A 15,021-nucleotide genomic window follows, 5' to 3' on the forward strand; every position below is an offset into this window, starting at 1 on the left:
GACATGATCCATTCCTCTAAGGTCCTCATTGGCCAGTGGGTAATATACTGAAATTCTTTGAGCCTTAGTTTCTTAAACTGTGGGTTGGAGAGAATCATACCCATCTTGCAGGTGTGCTGTGAAGATTAAATGAGGTAACATATAAGGGCTTGGGATCTTGTCCTGCACATAGTAGGAGTTGAACAAGTCCTTTTACAGAGATATCTTAGCTCATATCTCTTTTGGTTACAGCTTCAGAAAGATTTAATTGTTGCTTATAACTCTTGGATTGGAATTGCAAACGTCCTTTAACCCATAATATTTATTTCACAACATTAACGAAAGGGATGAGTTCATTCTAACAATAAATATTTAATGAGCCCCTACCTTGTGCTGGACACACAGTAACATAGACAATGCCATTTTTCATCCTCCCTCTCTTGCTGCAGGTGGAAGGACTGGTAAATAAGCTTTCTACCCTAGAGCATGTTAAAAGAACACTATTCTCAACATTTGATGATTTTTTTCCCTGTCATTGTCCTTGAATAGCCAGTTATGTTGAAAGAAGTCTCTTTTCCTGAACTCTCCAGAATATTCACAGCCTGCACCTCACATCTCATCCTCGCCCTGATCTTCCCCTTCCATTCAGAACCTAGATTCTGAAAATTAGTATCTCTTCCCTGTTTTGCATTAAATAATAATTTTTTAAGCAACATACCACTAGACAGTTTCACCGTGGTTTCAAATTCGGGTGGTGTCTTAACTGGCTAGTGTTTTGTAGCTCTCTGCTTTGAGGTTAATCCCTCCTTTCTTTCGTCTTTGCCTCTACCTCCTCCTCCTGGCTTCATTCTGGGGATTAATTCTCTGCAGGATCTTCTCAGTTCCCCAGTTCTCATTTTCATTCGCTACGATCTCTCCCTCTGTTTTCTGGTTCTTGTCTTTTTCCTGCCTCCCCTTACCTGCCTCGGCAGCCTTGTTTCTCCCTCTCTCTGCACTTGCATTCTTTCCTACTAGATTTCTGTTTCCCAAACTCGTCTGTTTTGCAGCCAGCTTCCTGTCGTCTGATCTTGTAGAGTATCCAGCTCGTTCTTGCTCCCATGTCTTACCTCTTCCCTGTCTGCCTCCTCTTTCCCCCTTCCACCCTCCCCTTCTGATTGTGTTTTAATTAGAGCTACTGTACTGCAGAGGGACAGGCAAGTATAATGAGACGCGGACCTGAAGAAGCCTTGGGTTTTTACGCTTCAAAGCTTTCTTTTATTTATCTTTGTCCTTTGGATCTGAAGAGTCTGTTTCTACTTATATTTCCCTTGGGTGTGAATATCCAGCTTCTACTCCCTTTGCTCTGTGGAAAGGATCTTATCTAAGGTCCCCAAAGACTTCTTTATTGCCAGAGGTAAAGGTCATTTCTCCTGAAGATCATGATACGTTTTCAATAGTTCTTCTAGAATCCTCTTAATCTACGGACTGTATTCCTTTTTACCTTGTTTCTTTCTGCCTTGACCCAAACTGTTATCTGAATACTGACAACACCCTTGAGCTATAGGTCAGGATTTCCATATTTATTAACATTCCTGTTTGAAAACAGTATGATTGCCTTTTGCTTTGGACCTAATTGTTTCTATGTGTTAGTCTTTAGGCTCTGTATTAATTAGTGAGACTACATAATGCATGTGGCTGAAGTCCCTAGGACATTCTGCTGCTTTTTGTGATATTTCATGTTGACTTTGTAATTTATCTCACAGCAAAATATATGGCAGTGTCAGCTGGTAGGACAGGGCAGAGGCTGGGGTGTGAGCAGAGCAGGAACTCAACTAATTCTTTTCTTCTCTCTTGCTTTCTATTTCTTTCTTGTTTGATATCTGGTTCCACTCTTCTCTTCCAGGAGACAAGGAAAGAGAAAATAAGGAAAAGGAAAAGAGAGAGAAGTAGAAAGACGGATGGGCAGGTGGCTGTAGGAGTTTTTCAACTGCTCAGATGAAGGGGATAAATGGAAAGATTAAAACAGCTAGTCCACATTTTCCTTCCCAATGTGCTACCTCAGTCTCTTAAGGTTTCTTTCTCTTTGTTTTAGGTCTGGCCACTGTGGCCATAAGGGCTTGTCTTGTAAGAGCTTGTTGGTCCAGAAACTTCTTTCTTTCATGGGACAAACATGGATTGGTTGCTGCTCTTCAAGTGAGATTAGTGACTACAATTTAGAGCTTTATTTACTAGCTACATAGATGAAAAATAGACTTTAAATGTCTGATTGCCTAATCATTTGCTCAGTTAGGTAATTGGAAACAGCTGGGATGGCTCCAAGGCGGTTGTATACCTTCCTTATAAAAGTCAGATGAGACCTACATCATGGGAGTACCTAGAAGGTTTACAATGCAGACAAGAAAGGGCTGGGTATAAACGTTTTTTCTCAGCAATGTGTGAATTTATGGGAGCTGACAGGAGACTGTTAATTCTTAGTAAGAAGTAGATTTGAGGTGCAGAATTTAAATGCTGAGACTTTGACTATCCAATGACCGTATAAGCCAACATTTAACTAAAGCAATGAAGCAGGGAAGATCTTGAAGAGTCTTTAGCTTTGGTTGGAGACAGGGGTTGGCAAAATTTTTGACCCGGGAAGGCCAGATAGTGAATATTTAAGGCTTTGCAGACCACATGGTCTCCCTTGCAACTACTTACATAAAATGCACATTAGTAGAGTTCTTGGAACATGATAAATACATTTCAGATTTTATCCTTAGTATTCTGGTGTCCGCGAACAGAGGTGAAAGCAAAGTACTTGGTTTAAAAACTTTAAAATCCTCCTTAGGGCATTTCTTTAATCATCAACCTCTTAAATGTGTTGGAAGCCACCGAAATGAGTGGGCTGCTCTCTTCAAATTTAGGACTTCCTTGGAAAAGCCATATGGAATAGAACGTGCTTCAAATAACTTTTTGAATAAATGACTTGATTCCTTTTTCTCCAACCTATCAGAATGCTCCTCTGTAATATGCTCTGTTACTTTAATATTAAGGGCCAAATCAGGGAGAGATTGTATTCTTAATTCATTTTTACACAGAACAGTATTGGATAGTGGGATTGATTATGGTTTTTCATGGTGTCCAGCTGTTCACTGGGGGCATTTTCTGGTGATGCTTAAAAACTACACTTCGGTGTTTAACTCCCATTTGCACTCGCAAAATTTTGGAAATAACTTGAGAATGTGATTCACAGGTATGACCCTTAGAATTCTAATCAAACGTGTTTAAATACCATATGTAGAGTCATTGGTTGGAGACTGTAATATAATCAAGGGAAAAATAAAATTTTTAATCTAATTGCATTTGTCAACTGCTCAACTTACTGGTGCAGAACAATGCCCGGACTATAATTAGTGGCTCTGTTTGGTAAGGGGAAGAAGAAAACAGAAACTCAAAGTAAAAAGTTTCTTAGGACTTATCCCAAAGGTATTGTTTCTAACGACTAGATCTACATCTACCATCTATATACATTCTTACTACTCCATGTACTATTTTACTGGAAAGAAAGTTAAAATGTGTAGTAAATTTTAATATGACGATACTTCCATTTTTCATGTGTTCTTTTAGTGATTTTTTTCTGTTTGTTTTCAGGGAAAACCCACTGCTTGATTGCGAATCTTCAGAAGCATCCAAAGATAGGTACAGTAAAACCGTCTCCCTTCCCCACCCCCCACCCCAAGCTGTCCCCAGCTCCCTCTTCCACCCTGGGCTGAGGTCTGGGAACTGGGGCTGGTCAGTGCTGGAGTGATGTTTTGTTTGACTGACTGCTCCTGATTCTTGTGTGTTGGCTCTTTGTGCTTGCTTTTCATGGATGTAAATGAAGGGGCAGTCAGGGTTGACCTAAGGGAAGGCGTGAAGAACTTGGTACAGCCTCAACTCCCCTTTTAGTTCCTTTCTTCAACTGGTCCCAGAGGGTTCTTTTTTTCCCCCTCATTATCCAAGGCCTTGAATTGAGGGACTAACTCTCCAATGGTAAGATTTCAAGCTGGTATAGGAGCAATTCTGGGGCTTTCTCAGACTCTAGATCAATGAGATCACTTGAGTCCGTGTTCGTATTGCTTATCAACATACCAGGCAGGAATGTGGTCTTATATGTGGACTGGTGTGAAAAGTCCACCCTGTGTTAAGAGTATAGATTCACAGGCTTTCTGATTTCTCTGTCATATGATTTTCTCATTATTGACAAAAAAGAATGTGTGATATATTTTATCATTCAACACAGCCTCAATTACCCCAAGTGAATTAAAATAGTTAGTCATAGCCTCATTGATCTAAACTTAGTCTCCTGAATAGAGAAAGTTAGGTCTCAATTGATAGATTCAAGTGAGAAAATGGTAATAATGAGTTTGAGAAAAGTATAATGAAACATCTGCAAAATGCTTAGGAGTACAAATAATTTGCTAAATAATAACACTGTCTCATGGTGCTAGGTATATATTGTAAAAAGATTTGACCCAAAAATGAAAATGTTTTCTAGTTGTTATCTTAACGAAAACCACTTATAGCAAATAACTACAATTTGCATTTTGATCCCAATGCTATAAAGTGACTTATCAAAAAGTAAGAATGCGTTTTCTCTTAAAAATTCAATTTTTGTACTTGTATTGTAAGAAGCCCCCAAACTTTCAAGCAACAAATGTGCAAATTGAAGAGAAATCATTTTATTTTTCTGGAGAAAATCTAATAAATTCTTGAGGGGGATCTGCCTACACTTACCAACCTCGCTCCTTTCCTCATGTAGTTTCTCGTAGTCGTGGGGCCTAATCATGAGAACCTCAAAAAGAGAACAAGATCTTTTTCTTAGAATATTAAATACCAAAGCAGATCAATAAATATTTGTTAAATAATAAATGCCTAAAAGATATTGTACTAGACAGCATTCCATGGGGGAAAAATGATAGGTCAAGCATGGTGCTTGTCCTAAAATAGAAACAAAAGTAAATAATAATACCAGTCAAATTATATAGCTACAGGCATTACAGAAGAAATGTCTTTTGGGAATTGCAATTTATAATTAATAGACAATTGAATTCTACAGATAATTTCATGTCAGAGTTAATTCTTGTGGACGGGCCATTAAGATTTGCATTTCTGGATGTGAGAACCTTACTAAATCCTTGCCGTATGTGGGGTGCTGGAAGGTAAGGTTTGTATTTTCCTGTGAAACAGGCTTCTCCATGCTCTGTGGCTGAATGAAGCTTCTGTTCTTGGTCTCTATAGATGTAGGAGACTGGCTTCAATCCTTCAGGACTTTTCATGTTATTTTTTTGATAACTGGCAGTTGTAGGAATGCCTGGAATTTTTTTTCCCTACTCTGGACAGCACTCTACTGACACCCTCAGCCCCTTGGGCAGGATCAGCACAGATTCTCAGGGTGCTGGCACCTCCCGCTGGGGATGGCCTGTGCTGGGTCTGCCATTCCCGGAGTGGGCAGGAGGGAGCCCCAGAAAGGCAGAGGGGCCTCCCGGGGGGCAGGGAGGAGGGTGATGGGCTGGGTTTGGGCAATAAGGAGGGTGGGGCCAGGGAGCAGCTCTGGCCCCTGCCATGAGGGGCGGGGGGTGCTTGTAGTTGAGCATAACGTGGACGTACTGCGAGTGCCGACACCGGCTTCCCAGTGATGAGCGTCAGCCACGTGGCCGTGTTGCTGTAGCTCCTGCTCGAGGCCGAGGTCACGCTCTTGAAGGTCCCCAGGCAGAACATGCACCGAGGGATGCTCTCCAGGTACTCGTGGAAGAAGGCCCAGTCCAGGAACATCCTCGTCCTGGCCACGCACTGGCTGCTGCCTTGTTGGAGCAGGGGTTTGTAGAAGTGGCTGGTGCACCACTTGTGCACAGGGGTATTCCAGTTCTGGCAGAAGTAGGTGAGGGACTTGGAGTTCCACCAGTCCCGTTAGAACTCCAGTCTCCAGACTGCGTGAGTGCGGCCTTGGTGCTAGGCAGGAGTGGAAGAGCCAGTAGAAGATGAGTAGATGAGGTGGTTCATGACCGCCGCAGCCTTAGGAGGCTCCAATGATGTGTGAGTAGTCCGTATCCTTGATGGGCCTCATGTGGGGAAATCAGCTGTTTTTGCCTGTTTAGTAGTAGCAGGACCTGATTTCTCTTTAGGAGGTCATACCTTGCTGGCTGTTGGTCCATGTGGCCTGGATGGGACAGTTCCACCTCCTGGCCTGGCTAAATCAGAGTTCTCCCTGCATCTTTGCTGGCAGTATCAGGAAAAGCTGCCCTCTTTTTGCTAGGCTTGCTGAGCTCACCCATTTTGGCTTGGGAAACTTTCTTTAAGCATGCAAGCTTACATGGAAGCCCCTGCTTGTAAAGTAGTTGGAAGGATCAGGAACATCTAGATCCCTGTTCCCACAGGTGACCTCTAAGAGATGTTAGGAGCTGGAGCTGCTTCCTCTGATTCAGTCTTCTGATGGGAGGCCTTCTAGGAAGAGATACTGTCCACACACACACTTCTTTTGCCTTGGAAGTGGACACAGTGTGGTCTAAAGACTTGTTACCTATTTAGATCATTAAATTACAGATTAATTAAGAATGAACCAAGTAGGTAAGGACACATAACTGTAACCTCAAAGAGATCCTCAGAGTGTGTTGAATAGGTGTTACTTTTTCTAAGGCATAACTATATTCACTTTATCCAGACTGACAAATTTTAATGGTTATTCCATTGTTTATTTGTAATGTTAATAGAACTGTAGTGACCATTAAATTAGTTAATCTTCCTTCATCTATATTGCATATTTACCTGACACCAGTAAAATAACTTTCTAAATATTATAAACACAAGATTTTTAGCTCTTACATTTTTCATTTAGTGACATCTATTAATGAAATAGTCCTTTCTTCTTGACTGGCATAAATTGTTATTTTCAGGAAAAAATGGCAATTTTCAGGGGTGTTATAGAATGTGGATCAACGTTTGTGAAAATCACTTAGAATCTAAAAGTATTTGTAACAGCTCCCTTTATATGGACATTTGAATGATTTGCACCCCCTTCATGTCATATGCTGAGTTATGTCATACTGGCAAGAATCTTTTCAGATAAGAGCTGTGGCTTGGATAGCTTATGACAGAGGGAACAATGCATTGCACGGCCTAAAAATCATATGGAGACAACCCATGCATTCAAGAATTTTCCCAGAGTTTCAGCAGTTCAGACCTGCTGTGCACATAAAGGCAAAGGATCTTTATCACCATCTCATATTCTGACAGGCAAAGTAGGATCTACATTTTTTTTCTACTTAGAGCCTAAGAAATGGTAGTTCCATAGCAAAATTGCAAAGCTAAAATTCTCTGCTAAATTGGCAACACTAAATTGTTAGAGAGCTGTGGGTTGCAGTGCTCAATATTTACGCTGTGTGGTACAATTAAGGTGATATTGCCAATTTGTTTATTTTAATGTCTGCCTTATTTATGGGTGAAGCATAGATAACTTACTGTTTGGAAAGTGAAATACCATGTGCCCGATGCATAACACATCTTAAGTCCTTGGCTCCGATTGATAGCTCCGTGATGAGATTGGAATGTGCTTATCTGGAGGTATTGTAACAAGTCTAGGCGTAGCTATCAGGGTACTGGCGTTCGCCTTGGAAAACAGATTTCTGGGCCATTTTAGTTCACGCTGAATCATTTCTGCCTTCTCCCTGCCCGGGGTGGGCGGGGAGCTCTGTAGGGCAGCCAAGTGACCTGCTTTCTAAGGGACAGAGTTGAATCTGCACTGCAGGAAGACATTTTTAGTGTTGCATTAATGAAAATATGCCACGAGGCCAGTACGTGTTCTTAAGAGAAAGATTTCCTGTTGTGATTATGCAAATTCAAACACCCCAAGCATGTCCTGAATTAGGAACCACATACAGAGAACAAGTTTGGGTACTGAGCCTCTCAGGAGAATGGTTTGGAAACAGAGAAGCCAATTTCCATAGGATCTCAAGGGAGTCTTCTTCCAAGAAGACATGACAAGTTTTTCTGTTTCAGGTAGGTCAACAAACTGTAGTTCCTATAAAGTTTTCCCAGAACTTGTACATATTTTAACTAAAAAAAAGTAAGCACTCTGTGTGTGAGGGCATGTGTGTGTGTGTGTCAGTGAGTTGGGGAAGATTTATTTTGTTATATTCTATATCCATATAGCCTGAGAGTTCTGCGGGACTGGGTGTTTTTGTGTATTAGGGATGTACTCTAAGGCACATCCAGTATTCAGGGGAAATTTGCTTCTGAATCAACGATAAATGCTTAGGGAATACTGGGTCTTGGGTGGGGTCTTTTGGGAGCTCTTTATTATTGCTCACAAATCCTGCTGAATTCAGAGCTGGGATCTAGGCTGAGTCACCTCTTCTGACCTCCAAATTTGTCTTAACTTCTAGTTCTACGTTGTTTTCGTAGTATAGAGTGATGGATAGTAAATTAGGAATTCTTAAGGTTGAAAAGGAAAGGAAATTGGAGTTATAAAATGATAGGGTTAAGAACTTTAGGGGATAGGATAGAGCGTTTTGCGGGGAGGGGACGTCTTGAAATTAGACAGAGCATGGAGAGAATGGGGCTCCAGAGAAAGATGACCAGCAGTCAGGTGGCGCCTAAGCAAGGTGGCGGGATTTGGGAGATGCAGCAGCTGGGATAGTAAGTGTCAGAGCAAGAAGGGACCGGAGAACAGGCCGCAGGTGGAGATTCAGGCAGACGTTTGGCACCACAGAGGCTGGTTCTGGCCCAGCAGGTTTATAACCATGGTTGATGGCTCCAAAAATCAGACTGTGATGTTGGCATGACAAGAGCAAGGTAGGGGCTGGTAAAGCCCGTCTGTGCCCATTTGCTGTCTGGGCTGAGACATGACTTGATCTGGAGAGTCTCTGCTCAGTATGAACCTGTTTCATTCACTGCCCCTAATTGTCTCCATCAAATCTCCCTCTCCTGTCTCTTGAGGACATCTTGGGCAGGTCTACTTATTTCCCAACCATCTTTAGTTAGTAAAAGTCCAGTCCTGCCTCTTTACAACTTGGCTTTTCCTTTAGCAGAGGGTAGTACTTACGAACATGGACTCCCGAGTCAGAGCTAGAAACTTGTTTTTTTTTTTTTTTTTTGCCAGTAGCTGTGTGTAAACTTGGACAAGTGACCCAAACTCTCTGCCCTCAGTTTCCTGCTCTTCATGTAAAGATGCTAGTATCGACCTCAGAGTCGTTGTGAGGATGAAATTAGTTAGACATATAAGGCATTTAGAACAGTGCCTGGCATGTAATAAGTGCCATGTGTTTGTGACTATTAGTATTGTTATTACCTGATTTAAATCATACCTCCTCTCTGCCCTCACTGCCTGGGGGACTTAGAGTGGGGAGGCAACGTGATCTATTTTGTTTTTTTTCCTCCAACTTTAGTTGGAGTTGGAGTGAGTATTGCCTGGTTAGGAACATATTTTGCCCCTCTCGCCTCTGGTTCTAATCTCTCGTGTGTGTGCTCACGCGCTTATATAACGTCAGCCGGGTGGGTGTGGAGAGTGGAAATTGGGAGGCAGAGACTGTCTTGTGTAACTGGTCCCTGGCTCTGCTTTTCTGGATAACTTGCTGGCAATTGAGGGCCTCTGTGAGGCTGCTGTCCAGTTGTGGGATGTGTGTATGTATTCCTCTGAAGGTCAGTTTGGCCTCCCAACTGCATGCTTCTTGGATGTGGGAGACCTCTTTCCATGTCCCCAGCCTTTGCCCCAAATACTCCACATCCTCCTACTACTGATGACTAATGGGCATCCTTCTTCAGCATCTTTCATGCCTCATTCCCACCAACTAAAATCTCAGAATTTTTGGAACCTTAAAAGTAAAACCTTCAGAAAATCTGTCCCAACGCAAGTCTGACACTTCTGTTTTAGAATATGAAGACCTCTTTAATCGGAAATATTCAGACCCACTTCTGTGCCACTCTTGCTTGGTGAAGATGTTGGTCTAGGGTCATTTTTAAAGGATGCTGTGTGAGAGGCCTGCCTCTGAGGGGCGAGTGTTGGGGCAAGGTGACATCATAAGTACCTGGCCCGATGGGGCCTTCCTTTTGTTAATGGGAAAGCGGGGGAGATGACTCTTGTGGTGAAAAGGTCTCCAGAGAGCTCACAATGCGCTCGATGAGAGAGTGTCAGCTTCCAACACCATCAAATCCCAGAAACTGCTTCCAGATCATAATGGTGCCAGGCAAGAGCTATCCCATGTCCCTGACTCTCCCCCCACTCCTTCCCCCATGCTAACCCTAGAGCGTCAGAAACCACGATTGGGTCCGAATTGTGAAGGAGAAGCAGCCCAGGCCTTGGAAATAGAGACACTACCTTGCCCCTCCCTTTGCCATTGTTGGTTTCTGGCTCAAAGTGGATGGAGCCGGGCAGGTTTGGGAAGAAGCTTATCTTTAAATGAAGTTTGCAGTTTGATTATTACGTGAGACTTGAAAATGTAAATACTGACCTGAGAATGTCCTTGAGACTACATAGAACTTTTTGTTATTCAAGAGTAACCCCGATAGTTTTGGGTTTTACCTGAGATTTCAGTGTTAGGGAGAAAGGAGCAGTGGTGGGAAGGAGGTAGTTGCTACATGAGGGCACCCTTCTGTATTCCACCTGTTCACCATAATGGGTCCATGCCTCTAGTTTTTAAGAATGAATCAGGTGTCAATGATATTTTTATTGTTTTGCTGATACAATGAATCTTAGACATGAATTTATATGAGTTAAATGGCATATAATTTAAAAGATATAACTGTACTAATTCATCATCCATTGATAACACTACTTTGGTTGATTACAAGAGGCAGTGAGAGGAAGAAAACCTCTTTGGGCCTGTGATGTTTTTCTGAGTAGCTGACCTAATTCTTCTGGGCTTTCTTTCAGCATTTCTCTACCATTTTTGCTCCTTTATATGCTAGCCTCTGTATTTTAGGGAAACTCTATTTCCCAGGTTCCCTTGGCAGCAGGGTTTTGTTTTGGTTCTGCCAATGAGAAGCATTCACAAGAGATTTGGAAGACAGAGAAGAAGAATCCATCGTGCTGGCAGTGGTGGCTGGCATATGCTCCAGCAAATGTTTAAATGTGGGGTTTATTATGGTAGCTTGGCTTGCTGGTGTTACATCCAGGTTTTTGGAAGCTTACACAATTTGAGGAATCCTCTTTCAGAAGAGCACAAAAGTATTTATTCAAAATTACCTATAAAATGGAACATTTATTTAGAATAGGCAAAGAAATCGCAACAAACTTATATGGCTAGGTATAAAATTCTTGATTTATGTTTCAGAAATTTGTATGAATTGTCCCACTGTCTTCTAACATTGAATATATCTGTGGGGAAGGTTGAGGCCAGCCTGGTTCTACTATCCTCATAGGTAACTTGATCATTTTTTTGCTTGGCTGCTCAAATGATTCTTTGAAGGATCATTATCTTTGAAGAACCATTATCTTTGAAGTACACACTCTTTGCTAGACTATTCCTGATGTTTGCTCTTCTGGCTTAGTTTTCCTTGGGACGTGATGTACCTTTCAGTGTACCTTCAAGTTGTTTTTATTTCAGGAATTTTTTTCCCAAGTTAGATCTGTAAATAAGCGTTCTGCTCTGTCGTTTATGTTCCCTCCTTTGAGTAGCGAGTTATGCATATGACATCCCTCCATAGCTGACATTTTATTTCTAATTCTTCTAAAACATTTACTTGCATTTCATTTTACTCACTTTCTCATTTTGACTCTTTGTATCCCTTTCTGTGTTTTCAGCTGTGTCCATTCTCCTTGTGGTTCCTTTCGTTCTGCTTTGACTTCTCTCATGGTTCCGTTACCATCCCCGTCCCTCTCCCCCCATTCTCTAATTCTGCTATTCATGTTTCACTTCTTGTTAATTTTTCCTCTGCCTCTACCTTGAGCTCTTTTATCTCTGCACTGTACTCTTGTTTCATAGAGGCAATTGCTTTTCTAAGTTTTAAAAATTTATGGTAAAAGTTTGTATCTTAATCCCTTCATCATAGTAAAAGGTTTGGTGACAATTCTTTTTTCTTTTCTTTTCTTTTTTTTTTTGTGAGGAAGATTAGCCCTGACCTAACATCCATGCCCATCTTCCTTATTTTATATGGGACGCCGCCACAGCATGGCTTGACAAGCGGTGCGTTAGTGTGTGCCCGGATCCGAACCTGCGGACCCTGGGCTGCTGAAGCGGAGCGCGCACTTACGCTACGCCATGGAGCCGGCCCCTGGCGACAATTCTTATCTGCTTCATGGCCAAAGGTTTCTGGTGAGGGTTATTGTTTTTCTTTTTTCTCATGATGCCTTTCGATAGATCCCGTTTTGCTTTCTTTCTGATTACTCATCTTTGAAAGAGGTATTTCCTGGAGCAGATCATGCAGGGTGATTAAATTGGGGAGGGGTCAAGACCCTGTTCTAGATTAGATGGAATTTTTCTCATCAAGCATTTTTGTGTGAGTTTGTTTAAAATTTACTGTTCCAAGTCAAAGTAAATAGGCAGTTGGTGAACTTTTCCCCATTTTTCAGTTTCTCTTTTTCCTCCTGGCAGCCACTACTTCTTGCAGATCTAGCTCATCTAAGGGGCTCTGTCCTCTTTCTTCTCAGAGCCATATGCCATGCAGTAAAGCTCCTGGTGCTTACCCTTACATACACCCTGCTCTTCTTGTCAAAAAAGCGACTTAGATTTTGCACCTCAATATGTGTCCCTCAGCTTCAAGAAGCAGACAGTTATGGCTACCTCTGCTCCCCGTTTCACTTCCTCAAACTTACTGCTCTACTTGTTCTCCACTGCTTGTGGCAGCCCTTCCACAGATATTTGAAATTTGGGGTTGTATCTGTTTTCTAGTTTCGCTGAGAGTCAAGTTTGTGGGGTTTTTAATTTTCCTAATTTATTGAAGTGTTTGTCAAAATACAGTTCTCAGACCATGTGCACTGTAATTACTTGGAGTGCTTATTAAAAATTCAGATTCCCAGAGTCCTTTCCAAGGCTTGCTAAATCAGAGCCTCTGAGGCTGGCTTCCTAGATTCAAAATCTTTAATAATCACCCATTATGATTTTTAAATACTTAGACGTTGACAACCACTATTTCAGTGTTGAATGAATAAATGATTACAGTTTTAGAGAGTTCCCTTTCTCCGTCTAATATGGTGTGCAAAAATTTGCCCCTAATATATTTCATAATGTAATTTCTACACCAATGTCTTGACTTTAGATTGCTCTCTGCTGTATATAACTAAGGTCTGTGTGATTATTTTCTTATTTACTTTCCAAGTCTATAAAAATCCACAGAGACTGCAATTCACTTTGGGGGTATCAGTCCATATAACATGTAAACTTTTTATCCTACCCATTGTCTACAATTCAGAAAGTTGTCGTCTTCTTGATTTGTCTCAACCCCCGGTGAGTGATGACTTCAAATATAAATATTGGCAGCTGTTAGAGCTGCATAACATGTCCAGGTCTCTCGAGCAACCCTTAAAGAACTTGTAAAATTTACTCAGTGCCGATAGCAGGTCTTAATTCTCCTGAGCGGCACCTCTGGTGGCCAGCTTACTGGAGCTGTGAAAATGGAGAAGCCTTTATTGGGGGTGGAAGGGGAATTGGTAATTGTCTTTCATCTCCTTTTCCCCACCGTTCCAAATTTGACAGCAAGAACTGGGAGTTTCAAAAGTGAAGAAGGGGGCATTTTATGTTTCTGATGTCTTGATTTTTGTCACACTCAGTTTCCTGTGAGCTGATCCCTTTCATGCTGTCAAGAGGTTGACATCAAAATGGCAACTAATTAAAAGTAGAAAACTTGGTATCTTTTGAACAGGAGCACTTCTTCAGAGATGAGAGAGGTGGATGCCCTACATTTATTTTAAAGTAATTTCCTTTTAACTCTTTGGCCAAATTGAGCATCATAGTGGGTTACTAGTAAATAAAGCTCACAGATATTTTTTCTGTGAGGATATATTTTAATTTTCTTTCTGGATCTGATAAAGTCAAGTGTGTCTTTATCCTCTGGGTGTTTTTCCCATGGATGAATATTGATCTGCATATTAACTCACAAAACATCTAAAGGTCCTTGGAAGGGTATGGATAGGTTAAAATCTTAGATACTAGGACTCAGTGCTACCTAGGTTATGGAATAATAAAAAGCTCTTAATTAGAAAAAAAAGTCTTCCTCCTAACGGTTGTCAGGTTTTTATTTACATTTTGCCTGTGGAGGCTCATGTCTTGACTCTCAGTGAGTATAGGGGTGTGCAGCAGAGTTTCTCTGACTTAGCCCCAGTGTTTGCTAATAGGAAGGGTCCGAGGCAGGATCCAAACACTGCAGATGGAGCAATTTCCCCTAAAGCAGCTTTTTAAGTGACATTGTGTTGAAGGTAAATCCTGCTGCCCATTGCCAGCCACTCTTGAGAAGAGCAGTACAACCCTGACTTATACATGATGTTTAAGTTAAAACATACAAGTGTATATGGAAAGATTCGGGCAACTGGGCCTTGGGCCAAGAAAAGCAATCTATTGGACAATAGATGGTTCCTTTTGCTGTTGGCAGTGAGGGTAGCTTTCAGAGCGTAGTTATGATTGGAATTGTTCTCTCATGCACAAATCATGAAAGGTGGGGAAGAGAGAGGTGCTCACATTTAGAATCCAGCTATGTCTCAGGCACTAAATCGGGAATCTTTCATGTTTCATCATTTGTCATTGTTGCAACAATCATTTTGTATTGCTATTTACATTTCAGTGATGTCAAAACTGAGACTCAGAGTAAGTTGCCAAAGGTCACTTAGGTTGTACGTAGCAGAACTTGAGTTTGGAGTTTGAGTCCAGGCAGGATTGGTGACAAAGACACCTCACACAGTACTACACTATCCATTTGGGTAAATTTGAAAATGTATCAAAATACACTGAACGTTTTGCAACCTTCTGCACACTGGTCATCTTTGTTTATTTCTTTGGCAAGAACCATATTAAAATCTGTATAATCAAGGGCCGGCCCAGTGGCATAGTGGTTACGTTCACGCCCTGTGCTTTCGTGGCCTGGGGTTTGCAGATTGGGATCCCAGGTGCAGACCTATGCACT

At 41.6% G+C, this 15,021-nt stretch overlaps 1 long non-coding RNA gene across 2 annotated transcripts in view; it reads left to right on the forward strand.

Moving 5' to 3' along the window:
• The window catches only part of LOC131399460 (uncharacterized), a 163,033-nt gene that overhangs the window by 58,518 nt on the left and 89,494 nt on the right, over positions 1–15,021 (forward strand). For both annotated transcript variants that reach the window (XR_009217135.1, XR_009217134.1), the window contains exon 7: positions 3,586–3,633. This is a non-coding gene — a long non-coding RNA (uncharacterized LOC131399460). The remainder of the gene's footprint in view (positions 1–3,585; positions 3,634–15,021) is intronic.

Source organism: Diceros bicornis, chromosome 38, assembly GCF_020826845.1.
Source record: "Diceros bicornis minor isolate mBicDic1 chromosome 38, mDicBic1.mat.cur, whole genome shotgun sequence".
Taxonomy (NCBI): Eukaryota; Metazoa; Chordata; class Mammalia; order Perissodactyla; family Rhinocerotidae; genus Diceros; species Diceros bicornis.